Raw genomic sequence first — 18460 nt, 5'->3', positions numbered from 1 at the left:
ATTTAGCTCATCAGGAAGAGAGGAAGACTGTTGTGGGACATAGCTGGGTTGCATTTTGTAGTCTGTAATGGTGTGTATACCACTCCACATGGTCTGTGTGTTGCAGTCGTGATAATATGACTCTAATTTTACTCTGTAGTTGTATTTAGCTATTTTGATAGCTTTCCTGAGGTTGTATCTGGTCGTCTTCTTTTTCTGTTTTTTTTTCTCTTTTAATCATATGCCTTCTGCATAGTCTGTGCAGTGCTTTCTTTCTTTGGTTTTTCTTACTATCTCCACTAAGCCATATATGCCATATTTTCACAGACTTTGACTTTCATATTGTTTTTTTTGCATTTAACCAATTCTGATGACTCTAACCATCTGTTCTCTGTTCACTGCTTGTAAGCTCTGCCCTGTTCCTTCATAGTATATTTTATCTATAATTCTAAACCTTCATTTTAGACTCACATTTTTTTAGTTTAATTGTATAAATTAAATATTGAAAAAAAAGAAGAAAGAGAACACAACGTTTCGGCCGTGGAGCCTTCTTCAGGTGTGACTAAATGGAATAAACCTATTACTTGTTCCTTTGCAGCCTACGCATGCTGACACAGCTACCCACCTAAATTAAATATTCCATGTTATGGTCATAATTTCCCAGTGGTGTAATTAATTATGTTCCCTTAGTTATCTCCTGGTTATTGGGAAAGATAAAGTCAATAAGAGCATCTTTCCCAGTTGATATTTTTATAAACTGTTAAGAAGTAATTAACCAATTTCAACCATCTCAACTGTGGGAAGTTGAAATCTCTCAGCAATCTCACCTTTGCTACGTACTGTAACTTCCTGATCTTATCTAACAAGGTGTTCAATCCCATACCTTTGTTATGTGGTCTGTAGTATACACCATCATTCTTTGTATTTTGCAGTTTAATCCATATGGATTCAAAAGTGTAACTACCCTTATGTTTAAGTTTTCTAGCTTACAGTTTATTGTTTACATAAAGCCCCAAAATACCACTTCCTGGTCCTGCTTATTTTTCATAAAAAGGTATGTGAGACATGTACAGTAAATGAGTACATGCAATGTTATGATGCTGAGAAGAGAACACTGTAACAACATTGTGAGCTTCAAATACAAGTCTTTGATCAAAGATTAAATCAAAATTCCGGATCTTGTTCCTTGGACTGACTGCAAAGATCTTGCCATCTCACAGAGCCAATCTTTCATCATTACAGTGAGTGGAAATAATATTTTCTGGTGATGTTTATAATGCCCATAATTTGACACAACCCTGACAAACGTAAATATAAGTTATCATGATGAGTCTGCCTTGTGTTGACCATAAGGATTTATTGAAGAAATGTATTTACACAAAATCCAGACACAAATTGTTTGTATGTTCATTTCTTTTTTCCAAAAATAAAAGAAAATTGAAAACAAAAAAAACATTTTAAATTAAATTAGACATTTGCAAAGCAAACACAAAAGTCTATTTAAGAAGGCTGCATGTAACGGCTGGACCATATTCCGTTCTTTATGTTATCTATTCATGTTTATGGGCAAAAGACACTAAAATCTGTGGTATACAAGAGATTTTCAGGGTATTCCACTGTCACACAGTATCAACAGCAGTGTTACATCCTGGGACTTCACTTATGGGTAAATGTGTGCCATTTTCAGTTAGTCTCTTAAGATGTAAGCAGTTACTGACAGATTTATTAAACTGTGTGGTTGTATACCACTTGAGCATTTCCAGTGTGGAGTATTCCAGTGGATCTGAGCAATTTGTCTTAACATAAGTATAAACGGTATTCAATGGAAAAATGACAAAATACATCCAGTACTCACTGTGTTTTACCCAATCTTTTTCAACATTTAATGTGTGGCTTATTCAAGTAAAAACACATTTTCAAAATGCAACAGTATCCATTTGATGGGGCCTGGTTGTGTTGGTGCTTAGCACTTCATGCCAAATTAAAAGAAACAATATCATGAAAATATACCACTCAGTGCATATTCAATATTATTTATGTATACAATTGAGCTTTTTCCTGCTTTTGGTGGTACCATCAATTGTGATTTGTTATATAATCTTTAAAATTTAACTTTGGAAATAATGATTTTGTGTACTATTAAAAAGATTTTGTTACTATTTTGTTTACTATTACAAAGAAAATGTAAGTGCACATTATATTTCTTGTTGTGATTCATTTTTTTATTGTTTAACGGAATGATTTAATGCATTTTGTGTGTTGTACGTGTGCATTCACCTGAGACTTTAGTGACCTCTATCATACATTTTTCTGTATAAATTTGGTTAAACACTCTTCATATAACTGAATTCCAGGATGACTCATAGATTATAAAAACAGTATCAGACTAGTTACCATGGAAACAAGCCACACACTGTGATTGAAGTATCTATTAGTAGCAGGAGCAGATGCATTAATTTTGTCACTGTTAAAAACCATTCTGCTTGATGTCTAACCTCTATTAGGCTGCCATTGCATCTTTTAAATCAAACAGCAATAAAAACATGAATATATAAATCAGGCTTTGCCATATGAAAATTAGTTATTCCATTGTTCATAGTAATTAAATGCATCATTTTCTCAACTTACATACAAAATTGGTCATGCAGTAATACAGTAAATACATAGTATTCACAGAATAAATACATAGTATTCACACAATTGCAATTCAGGTAACTGCAGATGCACAAATGCAAAATAAAATAATTGTATTTTAGATGGGATATTCTACATTCCATTAATGTGATTTGTTGTTTTTTTTGGATATAAGGATAGATTTTTGGATACATTTTGTACTGTATCTCACAGGTTTGAAGATATGTACACTATATTTGAAATATATCCTTAGTACTGTGAAATGTACTGTACCAGAACTTATACAGTACCAAGAGACATTAACTTGTAACAAAAGAATATTGGAAACAATAGTATTTGCTGAATTTTTAATGCCTCTTGGTATAATTTTTAATATTTCCATTTTTTAAGCATTTAATTTATCACTTTATCTAAGGAGAAATTAATGTTATTTTTTTAGAATTTTAAAAATATTTTTGAACTGTCAGCCCGGATGTTTACTGTCAACTAGAATTTACCTCATGTTGACAATGCAAACTTGAGAATCTACTGTAAAAAATACACAGGTATCTATGATAAAACAATATAAAATGTAACACAAATATTAACTTTCTACATGAGCTAAAATGCCAGATCTTAAGCCTAGTATGATAAGTGCTGGAATTGGTGAGGTGAAAAACTCCACACTGTATATTTTCTGTTTTTTTTTTTTAATTTTCTTTATCATGGGAGCTAAAAACATTATGGTAGAACAGGAAAGGAGTGTTGAATGAAACAGCTTTTTAAAATTATCACTGGGTTATAGATTTAATTTTGATTGATTGAATATTAAACAAAAAAGCATATATAGAGGGATATATAGATTTGATACTGGCTGCACATTATTTGAATTCTGATACTTTTATTTTTACCCTCTGTAAGAGGACCCGGGGAAGGGTCATTTATAACCGGTATTTCCGGAATGAAACACTGAAAATACTCATTATAGACCTGGGCAAGATGGCCACCCAGGATAACCAGCTGACCCACTATTGGGGAAAGCCTATGCAGCGAAACAAGGAGACACAGCTGAACTACATCAGGAAACAGGATATAAATGCCCCAGAAGCGATGAGCTGGCACGGAAGCCAATAAGGTGAAAGTGTTTCGGAGGAAAGAGAGATTTAGGAGTGTGCTGGAAGGAATTTAAGAATAACGGACTATTGGATACGGTTTTTTACTAAGATTACGGATTACGGCTTGGATACGCCGCGGAGTAGTGTGGACATACAGACTTGGGAATTTGGATTGTTTACTGGCAATGGATTGCGGAATGGATTTGGGGAGATGTACGGGCGAAGAACAAAGAAGATCAGTGTGGTGTGAGTTATATATCTTTTACATCTGTTTTCCCCCGGCGACACCACAATTGCTGGAGGATGTGGGCAACTCCCGCTCGGGTTTGAGAATCGAAGAAAAGAGATTCTCATGCAGAGAATGCAGAGAATTATGAGACTCTGAAAAAGGAGATATTGGCAAGACTAGGGGTAACCATGGCAATACGAGCGGTCCGGTTTCACAATTGGAGATACCAAATGGACAAGCCTACGAGGTCTCAGATGTTTGACCTGGTACATCTGGCAAAGAAATGGCTTCAGCCAGAAGAATTAAACCCAGGACAGGTGGTAGAAAGGGTGGTGTTGGATCACTTTGTGAGGAGTCTGCCTGTTCACCTGAAAAGGAAAGTAAGTGAAGGGGATCCCCAGACACTAGATCAGGCAGTGGACAAACACCATGCCACAGAGACCCTGATTAGGGAGGAAAAGGGGGACTTTCGGAAAGAGGAGAGAAGAAGCCCCAAGAGTCTGGAAACCGAAATGAAGTATCGGCCGATAAAGTATAGGGATTATCGTGGACCTATACAATTTAAGAAACCCCTTCGGGAAAGATCAGACTCAAGGCCCCAACCATGGAAAGAAACCCGGCGATGTTTTAATTGTCAGGAAGAAGGGCATTTAGCCAGCCATTGCCCCGGCCTGTCCGAACCCATGCAGGTAGACCCCACAGACGAAGCCAAATGTAACCACCTTACAGCACAGGTCCCAACCTGCGAGGATCCCCATCTTACGAAAGTCGAGATAGGGGGAGAACCCGTCGAGGCCTTGCTGGACTCCGGCAGTACTGTGACCCTGGTGACCCCTACAATACTTCCGGGAGAACTGGAGATCCAGAGAACAGAGGGAATACCTATTACTTGCATTCACGGGGACACCAAGGTCTATCCGACGGTAGAAATGAACAGGGGACCTACTGTTCAACGGTAGGATTGGTTGAGCAGTTGCCTTACCCTGTCGTACTGGGACGAGACTGTCCCCACTTCCTCCAGATTTGGAACACTGTCCAAACAGCTAGGCAAAGACCAATCCCCTGCCCTGAAGACCGGGGTGACGCCCCTAACGACGACCCTGATGAGACGGTCCCACAAGAAGGAGGAGTTGAACTTGGAGTTGAGTTTGAAAATATGGATTTACTGGACTGGGAACCCCCAGAACGTCGTGGTAAGTTTGGGTCGGCCAAATTAGAAGATGGAAACTTGAGATATGCGTGGGGACATGTCAGGAAAATTGATGGGAAGTGGTGTACTGATCCTAGTACAGTGAGTTACCCATATTTCATGACAAAGAATAATCTCCTCTATCAGGTGCAGCAGAAGGGATAGGAAGAAGTGGAACAACTCCTTATTCCCCGGGCCTACCAGATGAAGCTCCTCAACTTGGCTCATAGCCACCTCCTGGGAGGACACCTGGGGTTAAAGAAGACGTCCGAGAGACTCCTCTCTAGGTTCTTTTGGCCAGAGATCTATAAGGCCATTGAGAAGCATTGTCGGGAATGCCCCGAGTGTCAGAAAAGTGCACCACAACCTTACTACAGAAACCCTTTGATTCCCCTCCCAATTATTGAAACCCCCTTTGAACAGATTGGGATGGATTTGGTGGGGCCCCTGATCAGAACCACCAAAGGTCACCAGTATATTTTAGTAATAGTGGACTATGCTACAAGGTACCCCGAAGCCATTCCGTTGAGAGCTGCCACCGCCAAAAACATAGCTAGGGAGCTGGTACAACTGTTCACTCGAGTCGGAATACCTAAAGAGATCTTAACTGATCAAGGGACTCCTTTCATGTCTAAAGTCATGCAAGACTTATGCAAGCTACTGGGTATACAGCAGATCCGAACCTCAGTCTATCACCCACAAACCGACGGTCTAGTAGAACGTTTTAATAAGACCCTGAAAAGCATGCTGAGGAAGACTATGCAAAAGGATGGGAAAAATTGGGATCAGCTGCTCCCGTATCTCATGTTCGCGGTTCAAGAAGTACCACAGGCCTTGACCGGATTTTCCCCATTTGAATTATTATACTCTCAGAAATCACGGGGCCTATTGGACGTGGTCAAAGCATCATGGGAGCATCAACCTTCCCCTTTACAAACCATCATTGAGCATGTGGAACAGATGAGAGAAAGAATAAATGTTATTGTTCCCATAGTGAAAGAAAACCTGGAGAAAGCCCAGGCTCAACAACAACAAATTTATAATAGGGGAGCAGTTGCGAGGGAATTTCAGACTGGGGACAGAGTACTGGTCTTAGTTCCAACCCCAGAGTGTAAATTCTTGGCATCCTGGCAGGGGCCTTATGAAGTGGTGGAAAAGGTGGGGCCAGTCAATTATAAGGTCAAGCAACATGACAGAAGACGGCAGCATCAAATCTACCACGTCAATTTGCTGAAGAAATGGCATGGTTCCGAAGTTCTGCTCACCCACTTTTCCCCGGACCCTCTGGAAGAAGAAAAGGGTGCGGTAGCCATGGGAGACCTGGTTCCGGCTCAGAAACAGGAACTACAAGAATTCCTAACCCAAAACAAATATGTTTTTTCCTGGACACCTGGTCGAACCCATCTTATACGACATAAGATTATCACGGAACCAGGTAAGAAGGTAAGGCTACCCCCGTATCGAGTACCAGAAGCCAAAAGGAAATTAATTAAAGAAGAGGTGGGAAAAATGCTGGAGATGGGAATAAACAAGGAATCTTATAGTGAGTGGGCTAGCCCAATAGTTCTGATCCCCAAGCCTGATGGAACTATTCGATTTTGCAACAATTTCAAAAGGTTAAATGAGATCTCGCTGTTTGATGCATACCCCATGCCCCGTATAGATGAACTAATCGAGCGATACATCAGCATCCTTGATCTTACGAAGGGATATTGGCAAGTGCCGCTGGCCGAAGAAGATAAAGCCCAAACCTTTTGCCACACCTGAGGGACTATATCAGTATAGGGTCCTACCCTTCAGTTTGCATTGCGCTCCTGCAACGTTTCAAAGATTAATGGACCGAATTCTGAGACCATATCATGATTTTGCAGCCGCCTACTTGGATGACGTCGTGATCCATAGCACGACATGGGAACAACATCTACTACACCTGGAAGCAGTGACTGGAGCGTTGCGAGCAGCAGGAACAAAAGCTAACCCAAATAAATGTTGTCTGGGGGCTTGGGAAGCCAATTATCTGGGTTATACGATCGGGAGAGGATTGATCATGCCCCAAGATCAGAAGGTGCAGTTAATTAAGAACTGGCCCAAACCTGCTATAAAAAAGCAAATCAGAACATTTTTGGGACTGGCAAGTTACTATCGACGTTTCATTCCAGGGTAAGTTGAATCCAGCTGAAAAACACTAGTCTACGATAGAGAAAGAATGTCTAGCAATCGAATGGGCCCTAGACTATTGAGATATTATTTATTGAGAAGATGATTTATATTATACACAGATCATGCACCATTAACATGGATGTTACAAAATATGGATAAAAATGATAGAATTACACGATGGGGTCTGAGGACGGGGCTGATCTCAGGGGGAGGGAATGTAAGAGGACCCGGGGAAGGGTCATTTATAACCGGTATTTCCGGAACGAAACACTGAAAATACTCAATATAAACCTGGGCAAGATGCCCACCCAGGATAACCAACTGACCCGCTATTGGGAAAAGCCTCTGCAGCAAAACAAGGAGACACAGCTGAACTACATTAGGAAACAGGATATAAATGCCCCAGAAGAGATGAGCCGATAAGGTGAAAGTGTTTCGGAGGAAGGAGAGATTTAGGAGTGTGCTGGAAGGAATTTAAGAATAATGGACTATTGGATACGGTTTTTGACTAAGATTACGGATTACAGCTTGGATACGGTGCGGAGTAGTGTGGACATACAGACTTGGGAATTTGGATCGTTTAAGGATACTGGCAACGGACTGCGGAATGGATTTGGGGAGATGTACGTGTGAAGAACAAAGAAGATCAGTGTGGTGTGAGTTATATCTCTTTTACATCTGTTTTCCCCTTGGCGACACCACACCTCATTTGCATTAAACCAACAGGACAGTTTTTCAGGCTTTGATCCAGGCTTTTCTGTAGAAAATAAATAATTTTCTTTATTTAATTTTTTTTCTCAGTTTATGATGTAGATCCTTTCACAACTCTTCCAAGAGTTGTGAAAGGAACAAGTAAAGTTTTATTCCATGCTGAAAAGAGAAGAAAAGAAACACAACATTTCAGCTGAGGAGCCTTCTTTGGATGTGTCCTGAATGTTTACGTGTTCCTAATGTAAGGGATACTTCTTAAATAAATAATAAGTCTATGGAAATTAAATTTAAGATGTTATTCATACAGATGCAACCATTCAAACTTTGCAGTAAAAACCCGTACTGCACGCAACTACCCACAAGCCATCACAGCGTACCGCGATACATGATTGGCTGACCAAAATGACTGACAGGGGCACTCGTGGTGCATTGGTCGATTAAAAAGATTTAATCATTTAACATCTTTACTATGCACATTAATCCGCTTAGTATTGAATATTTATATGGAATTTTACAACTAAAGGGGAGGAGCATAATGCATTTGATGATCATAAACAATATTAATTTAGGAACATAAACATATTATGTAAACTGTATATTGCTGGTATTGGTAGTTTAAAGAAAAAATACACACCAGTATTACATTTCTCCCTAAACATTTTAAGCATCAAAGTCTTACATGTGGCTATTTCAGAAACGTTTTTACCTGCTCCTTCTGACCATATTACTGTACGTTTATATACTTTGTGAAAAGTGGTAGTTTTCTGCGAATATGCTCGTTATTGGAGTAAACAAAAGCATACTTTTAGAATTTGATTACTAGGAAATATAATATGGAATCGCGTATCTAAAGAAATTAATAATGATATAATTATATTAATGCACTGTTGCACAAACAGTAGTTTAAGACTTTCCATTGATATGTGTCACACCTCCCTACACCTATTCTGACTTCACACCTCTTGATTGGCCTCTCTTTCTGTCCCCTGCTCCCACCTCTCGCTCCTCCTCTCTCTCAGCCTTTGTTCTCCCGCTACATTACCTTTGCTTACCGCCTTAGCTTTCTCACACCTGAAGAATGCTCCACGGCCAAAATGTTGTGTTTTCTTTCTTCTTTTTTTCAGCATGGAATAAACCTATTACTTGTTCCTTTGCAGCCTATGCATGCTGACACAGCTACCCACCTGAACTACTACATGTTCGTACTGTACCACAGGGTGTAGGGTGCAAACATTAACATAACGCATTTGCCCAGCGCTGCGGCTGAAGAGCGCCCGCCTGGGGTGTGCGGCGAGGGGAAGGACAGGAGTGTTAGTGGTCAGGGTACGTCTGTTTCACAGTGCAGCTGACCCACTGCGAAACGGGCGTACAGTCTGAGGAGATCGCCCGGTTTTTCACCCCTGTGTGCGCTATCTCTCTCGGCTGGCACGGCAGTGCTGGCTGGCTGGTTGTACCGAATTTCACTCCACAAAGTCTGAGTCTCTGTGCCTCCATTGTTTGTAAACAAACCGGTTTCACAAGTCTTTTCTCACCCTCTACATTTACAAAACAAAGCCTTCGAATGACAGTCCCCCTTTCCCCCATGGACAGTCTGACAAATGTTTTCTTAGAAAAAGAGATTCACAACGCAAAGCTGTGTCAGTCTTCTGTGTAAAAAAATCGGTTTGAACATCATGGATGTTATTTTTAATAAGCTGCTGAGTAAAGAATAGGAATTTTCCTGCTGTCAGCAGTATTGTGTATATAGTTTTATGTACGGGCTGTGAAAAGTTTCACAAGTAGAGGTCTTTAAAATTAGGCTGGGCAAACATGCGCTATGTCCAGGGTGAAGGATTGGGCAAACATAGCTGATGCTGATCCACAGAGCCATTATCTTAAGATGTTTATATTTAGAGGCAATTTGTTTAAATAACTAATTAGGTATGGATGCTGATGTGCAAGAGAGGTGGAAACGCTGTTTCCTTAAGCCAGCACTATAAAATATTTTATTCTCAGTGAGATGCTGTCATTTCATAGTGGGTTTCTAACACTGTGTATAGATCCATCCACACAGTGCCTTTACTTCCATCCATTTTCTAATCTCTTTATCCAGTATAGAGGATTTGGAGCCTATCCCAGCAAGCAACGGATGCAAAGCAGAATACACCCTGGACATAGCGCCTGTCCATCACAGGACAGACAAACAGACACAAATACACACACACCAGGGCCAGTTTTCCCATTAGCCAATTAACCTTCCAGTATGTTTTGGAGTGTGAGAGAGAATCATATCACACATAAGGAGAAAAACCATGGAACCCAGAGAGAACATGCAAACTCCACACACACAGGACAGCAGGAATTGAACCTAGGGCTCCAGTGCTGCAAGATAGCAATGCAAACCACTTCACCACCATTAGAAATGGATGGATATCTTATCTTTATAGTTCAGAGGTATGTGTGCATAATTTACTTTTGAAAGCCACTGAGACATCTGTTGTCTACTGTTGTATTTATGAAAAAAAAACTAAAAGCATACTAACAACTGTGCCATCCTATTCCTTAGTTAATACATTTTAATTTTACAGTTAACAGTTACAATCGAGAATAGTTTTGTGGTTTATGTATAGATTAAACTTTTCTAAAATGTATAACAAAATTAAAGAAGATTAAAATCTGTAATCTTTCCATGTCTAATGTCATTAGAAAGTACAATAAGTTCCTGCTTTGTCTAACGATGGTATCAAAAAGTAGTCTAAGTGGTGAGAAACCTGTGCTTAATGATAATTAAGGGACTTAGAAGTCAAAGAAAATGATTTACGCTATTTAATTTTAAACTCTAAGTTATGAATGCAGATGCAATTGGTGCCATTCATTATAGAATGGCCATTGTGCAATACTGAGCTCCACGCTTCCTCCCTCTCTCGGTGCCGAGCCCCCCTCTGACGGAGCGCAGTGGGCGACACACTATTTTCAGAGCCTCTGATTGGGATCTGTTCAACATACCAGGAAGACAAAAGATTATGATTTTTTCTATTCGAAATGTGTGTTGTCTTTATGAAATTCGTGTTTAACGTTTTAATGTTTAATTAAGTAAAAACCTTACAGTGTATACACAGATTCTAAACTGATCACAAGGAAGAAAAATCACCCGTTTTTCACACATAAAAAGTGGTTATTAACTATTGAAGTCTGTTTTTATAGTACTGTACAAGTACTATAGTATAATACTGTATACTGTACAAAGATTGATATAACTCATACTGTTTTAAATTACCTCCAGAAAAACCTGTTCATTAAAAATCCTACACAAGTATCTTGTAACTCTAAGGCATTACTTTTAAACCTAACCCTTTTCAGTACTGGATATAGGTCTGAAACTTCATGCTTAGCAGAAAAAAACAGCACAAGTGTCTCACAGACAAGCCCTGCAAGCATCAAGGAGTGTGGTATCATAACATAGAAGCCAGTTACTGAAACAAAACAGAAGAGAAGGTTGACAAAATTTGTTCTGAATTGCAATGCTGGAGCACGCAGTACTTAAGTTATTATCAGCAATTTGAAGATCTTGCACTTTGAGCTACTGTATACATACAGTATATACTGTTTATGTACTATACATATGCCACTTTCTTGGTTAATTTATAGTTTGGCATTTCTCAAACATACATAGTGCCTGTGTAATGAAACAAAAAACCTCAGATCCATTTTTAAGACTGGTTGACTAAAACAGAAAAATTGTGTATTATTTTAATAAAACAATGTATTAATACTTGAGTGGATACCCTTTTCCATGCAATTTTAAAGAGTTATTAAAAAAACAGCATTTGGTTTTCAACATGTTCATCAACTTTTCTCATATTTTTTAAGAGGACAGTAAACTTAGACACAACGTGTTACAATTCCAATGTACAACTGTTCTTCTATTAATAAGTATTAATCATTTATGTAAATGCTGCATTTCTGTACATTGCTGTATAAAGGTCTAAGAATCACATTTCACCTAAGAATCATTACAGCTTCTTCTAGCTTTAGCTGCATCTGAGAAAATGCCCTGGAAGTACAGAACAGCTGTTGGATGATGTTGCTTAGCAATACCTGAGGTTCAAAGATCTTTTTTGTTTTCTTCTTGACACATAGTGAGTCAGCAGAAGGAGATGGAAAGACATGTGAATGTATGTGCTGGGGAATGCTTTGAGCGTGTCTACATTTCTGTTCAGAAATGTTCTGTGGGATTTCTATTCTGTTTTTTTATTCCATTTCTCATGAACACAAAACACTACATTGAGTAGAAAAAAATAAACACAAATAATAATCTTTTGTCACTTTTGTTTGTACAATAATTCTAGTCAGGGTTTCCAAAAAGGATAGCTATCCCCAGTGTCCTCATAAGAGAAATAAATATTTTCTAAATCCTTTTAAAGGCCATTTCATTCTTATTTGATCTTTTTTCAGATGGATAATAATTAAGAGGTACTGATCTGACTTTTTGTGATTATTTTATTTCTTAAATGTTCCATACAACAATGAAATGACAAATGCTAAATATGTGGTCATTAAAGCAACCTGACAGTTTTTGCTATTTAAAATGATGAGGTATTTCAAACATGAGACTGAGTGGTATTACATGAAAGCTGGGTAATTGAATCATAATTAAAGGTTACAAGTACAATGGAAAAAATCCTCCTTCTCAGGTATCCATACAAAATATAGTATATGATAGATTTATGGATCTAGTTTCAAAATCTTTTATAAATTTTAGCTTTCATTTCTTACATTGGTGCTGATTGCCCATTGAAATCTAACTCAAATCAACTTGGTTACATAAATTGCATCAACTAGCGTAGGTTGCAAAGGAACAAGTAAGAGATTTATTCCAGGCTAAAAAGAAAAGAAAGAAAACACAACATTTCAACTTTTTGGCTTCAACACCCGAAGAAGTCTCCACAGCAGAAACGTAACCTATTACTTGTTCTTTTGCATAAATAGCATATTCTTTAACATTTAGGATTGGAATTAGAAAGATTGCTATGGTGCTCCTACTACCACTGTTGGGTTTTTTGTACACAAGATCATTATGTCATTAAAGTCAAAATGATTTGGGTTTGTCATTGATTTGGCATGTCATCAAATTTGAAGTCCAACTTATTCTTAATGACTCTATACACATCATCAGGTATTCATAATTTTTGTACTTCTCTCATAGAATACTGATTTTGTTGAAAATAGTGTTTATGATGAACTGTGATTTTTAAAAATCAAATGCATACTCATGCTTTCTATACCCCAGGCTCTTACACAGATCAGATTTTTTTTTGTAAAACATCTGCATTCTGACCATTTAAAAAGGATCAGTTTTTTTTTATCAAGGACTGCTTAATTAAAGCTTTTTTTACTGTACAGGTACCCATTGTACAGATCTTAAAGTAATGCACAGTAGTGTGGAGAGAAAAATGGAACAATAAAAGTTGTGAAATCAAATGAAAATGTTATATTTATGTTGAATCTAATAAGACACTAACATTATTAATAACTTATTGTTTGCAAAGAACAGTGTCAAATATTGGTAAAAAATGGTTGTCTTAAATAGGTCAAATTAATATATATATATAATCCATATAAGAAAAAATAATGGTTTATCAATGGTGGTTACTCAGACCATCTGACAATGAAAAATATGCAGATATATTTTTTTGTGCAATCCATAATGAAAAAAATTTTGTGCAGTGGCGGTGTTTTTATCTGTAAGCATAGGCCCTCTATGACACAAGACTTCCTTCAATAATGCTTATATAATGTATTTTTGTATTTGCCCTAGGCTTGACACCTTATGTCATGACTGAGTGGTGGTGGGACATTGTGACCAAACTGTTCTATTAGCATATAAAAAATGATAAAAGGTTGAGCATTGGACATTTGAGGTAGTTCTGCATTAAGACAATGCTGATTGAACCTTCGATTTTACTGTCAACATGAATAATAGAGAATAGTAATTCAATAAATTGTACATAATGGAATGCATACACAATTGAACCGCTGAATGCTGAATTAGTCTTATTTTTATTTTAAATATCAGTTTGATTATATTTAACTGATTTTTGATGCAGCTATATCAGAAAAGATAGTAGCAAAAAATTACATCATTTTTGTCCTTCATGTTCACTTTTTTGGGGACTCAATAAGTAGAAGATAAAGCAAAAAACTTAGCATTGCTTTTCTGATTTATCTGAGAAACACTCCTGAAGATTGTTCTGTCAAAAGTTGATTTTACGGAATGACAGCAGCTAAAGGTTGAGAGAAATTAGAATTGTTTATTGGGATATGAAGACTTGGCTTAACCCGCTTGGCTGAGGGCCAACCTCCCAGCCATTGGACGGGGAGGATAGGACCCCCAAAAGAACCAAGCAGGAGCCCCAGTCACCAGTAAAACAATAATCATTAAACTAATTCAGCTGAGGAGAGAAGATGCTTGCTTAATGTGTTTAATGTATGTATGATAGGCCTTGGAGGAATCATGGGCCGAGTTGTTTCATGAGATACTCTGGGATGCCTTGACGAACGGCAGAGGAAGCAGCTCCTGTTCTGAAGGAATGACCAGAGAATTGTTCAGGAGGGAATCCAGCAGTTAGGAGTACATTGTGAAGGTGAGAGAGACACCAGCCATGGGTCACAATAAGGTCCTTCTCTTTTATGAACAGAGGATCGGTAGGTGAAGCTCCGGCCCAGGTGTGAAGTTACACATAATGGGATAGAGGCTCATATGGAGTAATGTAAGAATGGAGTTTGAAATAATAAATAAGGGTGCCAGACCTGAGTTGATCAGTTTTGCTTTTCTTGAGATAGAAGATTAACATATAGATAGATAAGATAGAGATGTCGGATAAGCAGAGTTGGGAAGAAGGATCAAAACATGGGGAAGCAGCTGTAAATTCAGAGCATGTTAGGAAGCTGAAGAATGCCAGCAGGAATAAAGATTTGAGTGTGCTGTCAACCCAGAGTGAGTGGTAACCAGATCTGAGAACATAAATGCAGGACTCCAGGATGTCCGAGGTGAGTGGTGTGTGTTGATTCTGAATTGTTTTTTCGGATTTCTGGAAGCCTTTAAGAAGGGGTGTGATTTGAGGGTGAATAAGGGATGGACAGGCCATGGCGAAAAGGAGTTTATGGAAGAAGTTGATGCCACTGAGGTTTGCTTTAGTGGTGGATACCCGTACTTTGAACAAGTTTCTACAATAGCAGTATGAAAGATGATATGGTGAGAATATCGAAAGATGGGAATTTTATGTTTGTGGAGAGGTGGAAGGATTGGAAGCCCTTCCAGGCAATCCTGTAAGAACTGAGAGTGTGATGGGCAATCCCAGAGAGGATAGTTTGCTGGGCCAGCTGGAGATAGCAATGGAAAGGATGATTCAGAGGAATGTGAGTTCTGAATAAGGAGGTATTGTGCATGGATTCAGTCTTGCATCTGGTACCAAATTCCTGAACTTCTGAAATTGAAAGCAAGAGAGAGAGTCAGCTATCTCATCAAGGTGGCCTGGAATATGAGCTGCTACAAAAATGTATTGATGTGTGAGAGAAATCCATTTAAGACAGCGGAGGAATTTCATGATAGATTGGAATGGAGACCTACCTAATTACATGAACTACTGCAATATTAATTTTTTATTTCCAATTGTGGCCCCGAAGAAAAGCTGCAATGACATTTGGGAATATTTTAAATGAGACTGATGATTGGTCAGCAAGAGGAATGGAGGAGAATTTGAGAGGCCAAGGGGCCGCGAACCATTGGCCTTGGAAATAGCCTCCAAATCCAACGGAGGTGGCTGCATCTCTAAAAAGCTAAATATCCTCAGGGGCAGACAAGAGATTGTCATAGAAGAGAGATATGCCATTCCAGTTGACCAAGAATAGTTGCCATAGCCTGAGCTCAGATTTATAGCTAGCTGAAAGGCTTATGTGATGGTGAAGAGAAGACACTGAAGAGGCAAGGTCAAGAAGGTAAGAGATGAACGACTGGTCTTGAGGAATGATACGCATGGCATAATTGATGTGGCCAAGCAGGGAGAGAAGTTCCCTTTTTGTGCAAAATTTAGCAGAAGAATAGGTAGAGATATACATCTGGATCTTGACAAGCTTGTCACGAGGCAGGGAGCCAGAGAAAATGATGGAATTGAGGATGATCCCAAGGAATTCGATAGTATGAAAATGCACCGTGTACCAGGCAGGGGCACACAGAGCGAGCATGAGCTTTGTACAGAAGCTGCAAATGTCAAGGAAATTACAAAGGGAAGAGGTACAGGTCAAGGAATTAAAATTGTCGTAAACTTGTTGGCCTCCAATCATCACGATAGGGCAACCGTGAACGTCTTTGGACTGAGAAGGTTTGAAAAAGACCTGGCGGGAAAATTGGCGCTGTGGAAGAGAAGGGGGGGGGGGGGTCAGGGTTGAGCTTGCAGACAGTATCTGGGCAAAGGTTTGATGAATACAACAGGGAGGAACAGAAGTCGCAGGAAAGAGGTCAGACGCCAGTGAATATACAGCAGTAAAGCTCGATGTCAAGGGCTCCCCAGTAGGTGTGCTCGTTCCACTGGAGTAGGTGGGCAGCAGCCTTGGCCGAGAACTGCTTATGATAGTCATAGAACAGAGAGCCCTTGAAGTGGACAGATAAATCAAGGACAATGTGAATGTAATCATCGAGTTCCTGTCAACGGTTGGGAAAGATGGAGCACATAATGTCATGAAAGATACTGAAAGCCAGACAAAACTCAGAAATTGTGAGGACTGAGGCGGAGCGATAATCGGAAGTTCTGAGAGTAACAGAGATTGTGCCGCAGTCGCCTGTTCTAGAATAGGAGTTGTAGGTTGAGGAAGAGAGAAGGTGAGCTAGATTGTTTTCTGAACCTCGTACAATTTGCTGCCGCAATAAGAGAGAAATGGTGGGAGGACTAAACATTAGTGTGTTAGGAGGAGCTGGAAGAGGAACAGCTGTTTGGAGAAAAAAGTCCCTGTTAAGGGTGGATAGGGCAGGAGAGATGGAAGCAGGAGTGTGACTAGCATGTGGTGCAGGAGGGAAGGGTGGGATGGGAGAAATAGAAGGCAGAGGTTGGATGGGTGGAGCTGCCACTGAGCTATGTTGGACGCCAGGGGATAGAAGAGACAAAAGATTTAGTAGGACACCCACAGGCTGGGCCTGAGGTAGGACATCGGACAAATCCGGGGCCAAGGCACCAGCGGTAGGGTGAGCAGAGAGATTGGAATCCGGGGCCGAAAGCATGAGATGACTGATGCCAGTTGGATGCTGGGGATAGGAGAAGATACAGAGGGAAAAAGAGAAGAAAGCAGATCGTGGTAGGAGGGGTTAGACAGACCTGGTGCCTGAGGCTCATTGGCTTGGGAGATAGAAGTCGAAAGATGTTGTGGAGGAATTGGAGCAGAAGTGTGGGCTGCAGGATGAACTTAGGAGGCTGCCAAGTCATCTTGAATATCAGGGGGTGGGGGAGGGTGAGGGCCACCTGCTGGCTGTGCTGAAGGTCATTTTCTGGATAACCTTGGGGCAATGGAGACAGCAGCAGGAGCAGCAGGGGCAGCAGGGGGTGTAAGAAAAGAAACCAAGGCACCAAGCAAGCGAAACTTGGGCAACGTTGGACGTTGGAGGTAGAGACAGAGGCAGCACAGAGTTTAGAGAAGGAGGCTGGTTGGAAGAAGCTGGGTGCAGTTGCCCAGCAAAGGCATGGATTGGTTGAGGAAGAGACACAGCAAAGATATATCAGGACAAGACACAATGGAGGACACAGGCAGCCTTGGGGTCCTCACATTAGGATGGAGAGCAGCGGCGTGGGTGACTTCATCAGAGGGTTCTGGGGAATGCTGTGGACCTGAGGTTTGCTTTTTGTACACTGCAGATAGATACAGTGAAAACAGAGCTTTTTTGGACGCATTTCTTTTAAATCGGACACCATGTTTTCGGAGGGTTCTCTGAAGGCTTGACATGGTCCATCTGGAAATCACGGGAGACGATCCAGGATAAGGGAGAGCAGATATGATGTGACACAGCAGGTGATGGAGGCGATGGAACGGTGGTAAGAGAAGCAGGGGCAATGGACTGGACGAGAAGAGTAGGGGAGTCCTCTGCACTGGCGAAAAGTTCTTCGTTGGAGCAGGAGATTTGCAGATCCATGAGTAACCGTAGTGCGGGTAGCGCGTAGATTTGTGCTATGCAAAAACAAGCAAGGGAGAAGAGAGGGTGACATTTGGTACTGGAGACTGAGTGCTTACATCAGAATTAGTGGGAATTGCAGCAACTGAGCTGAATGAGCTCGGCTGTCTTCATTCCTCCTGAACTTCCATTAAAAACTCCATGTAATATACGTTAAAGAAATATAACTACTCATTGTCAAGGCAGTGCCCTATCAGTTAAATTCAACACTACAGAACATTGTTTGTTTGTATATTTGACAATTTGAAATTATATAATTTTTAACATGA

This window comes from Lepisosteus platostomus, chromosome 1 (assembly GCF_059453375.1).
Source record: "Lepisosteus platostomus isolate fLepPlt1 chromosome 1, fLepPlt1.hap1, whole genome shotgun sequence".
In the NCBI taxonomy this organism is placed as follows: Eukaryota; Metazoa; Chordata; class Actinopteri; order Semionotiformes; family Lepisosteidae; genus Lepisosteus; species Lepisosteus platostomus.
Note: the sequence above shows the minus strand (reverse complement) of the source record.